General features: G+C 43.8%; 1 pseudogene; it reads right to left on the bottom strand.

Moving 5' to 3' along the window:
• Positions 1-1,227: 1,227 nt before the first annotated feature.
• Positions 1,228-1,685, bottom strand: LOC112203164 (annotated as a pseudogene).
• Between the last annotated feature and the right edge of the window lie 357 nt (positions 1,686-2,042).

The raw sequence follows: 2,042 nt of genomic DNA, 5'->3' as shown, positions 1-2,042 counted from the left end.
TTGCCCCCCGCCCCCCCGGGGAATTTATCCTATGAGTCGGGGACGATTATCTGATTGATCATTTATCATGGCGAGTTTTGAGTACATTATTGATTTCTTAGCAAAAGTCCATAGGTTGCATGCAGTTACCAATTGTCTTTTGAGAGAAAAATAGATAGCAAGACATACTCTTCTGTTTTTTTTTTTTTTTTTCAAATTTCAATAATGGAATAAAGTAAATGTACGAAAGAAACTTACGATATAGGGAAAAATTTGGTAAGTGGACCTGAACTATGGACCACTACGAATTTCAGTACATAAATTTCCAAAACATAAACTTTGGTACATGAGGTTTAAAAACTGACCAGTTAGCATACACGACGTCAATGACGCCGTTAGTTTAGTGCCAGATGGCCGTATTTGAAGGGGTAAAATGGTCTGTACGGCCTTTTCCCTCCAACCTACAACCTACACTCCTTGCATATATTTTTCCCGCCATAATTCTGATAAAGTCTGCAACTAACCATACTCTTGTTTAAAAATGGACTATTAGTAGTGGTGAAAATGAAAAAAAAAATGGCAATGATAGGAATGAAATTACTTAGTTAATGGTTCAACTGTGCATGACATAGAAATTCCAAATAATGGAAAGCAATTGTTCATACTGCCCCCTACTACAGATTTTCCAAAAACTACCTGTTACACAAAAGCTTATGGCATTTGTCCTATAACAAAAGAAAACAAATGCCACATTAACAGGTGGTGTTTCTTGCCATAACTACCAAGCTTGGTTCCTAAAACACAGAATTCAGGGTTTCCACAAAGCCCTCTGCAGTTTCGGTTTTTGAGGTTGAACAGATGCAGCAGCAAGTCTGGGTGACTTTCTTGGCTTAATTCTCCTTGCAGGTAACTTGTACCTCTTCCTTGACCCTCCAGCACTTGCTGATGATGTCTCATTCACTGGTTGAGCCTAGGAAATGATGAAATAGATAGTTGAATAGCAATGGTTCGTTCAATCAGCCAAAATATCAACCAAATTAACACAGAAACAACATTTGAACCAATTAACCACGATATCAAAACAACTTATGCAGCAAATCTAAATAAAGAGACATGCTTGAAATTCTTAATCCAGAACAGAAATTCCCATAAAGGACAAAGCACTAGTTCACAACAAACTCAAAAAAAAGCAAAGCAAATTAGATATGGTTCCTAATCCAAAAAAAAAAACCCAATGTACTATAACATCAAAACCGTTGCGGCGGCGAAAAACCGGCAACCGGCCACCATTTCCTAGTACCTCCTGGGGCCGTACCCGCTCGGCGCAGTCTGGAGATCAGAGGGATCCACCTTCTTGACTCCGGGAATATCCGCCATGCCGAGAGCAGTGAGCATGGCGAGGGTCACCTTGTCGACGGCGATCTCGTCGGTCTTCATGGCGGACTCGTCGGGGACAAAGTCCATGCGGCGCTCGCGCTCCTCCTCCTGGAGCTTGAGGGAGATGACGCGGACGGGGCCCTTCTGGATGCGCTTCATGAGATGGGTCGAGAATCCGGCGATCTTGTTGCGGAGGCGCTTCGATGAGATTTTTGCAGATCCTCCAGGACCTTCTTGTTGGTGTGGAAGTCGAGGGTCATGCGCGAGTAGTACCGCTCGATCACCTGCCAGGAGGACTTCTTCACGGTCTTGGTGCGGACGCGTCCCATAGCGGAGGAGCTGCGGTGGAGCTCTGTCTGTGTGCGCGTGAGGTAGGGTTTGAGAGGAGAGGGACGGCTGTGTGTGTGTGGCTGTCAAAGGGATAAAAGAGAGAGAGAAACGAGTTGACTGTGGTCTGTGGTGGACTACATGTCCTTATATACGACAGCTGACCAAGTCGAAGGGATAAGGGTTTTCAAACTAAAAAACCAATTTTGCCCTTCATTATGTGCGTAATGGCACGACGTCTGACGGAGTCATTGACGGCGTGTACGTATATTGGGTCGGGCTTCATATTTGATGTACCAAAGTTTATGTTTCAGAAATTTATGTACTGAAATTCGTAGTGGGCCTTATTTCGGGTACTA

Source organism: Rosa chinensis, chromosome 5 (assembly GCF_002994745.2).
Source record: "Rosa chinensis cultivar Old Blush chromosome 5, RchiOBHm-V2, whole genome shotgun sequence".
NCBI lineage: Eukaryota > Viridiplantae > Streptophyta > Magnoliopsida > Rosales > Rosaceae > Rosa > Rosa chinensis.
The sequence above is the reverse complement of the archived record's forward strand: the minus strand, read 5'-3'. Positions and strand labels throughout refer to the sequence as shown.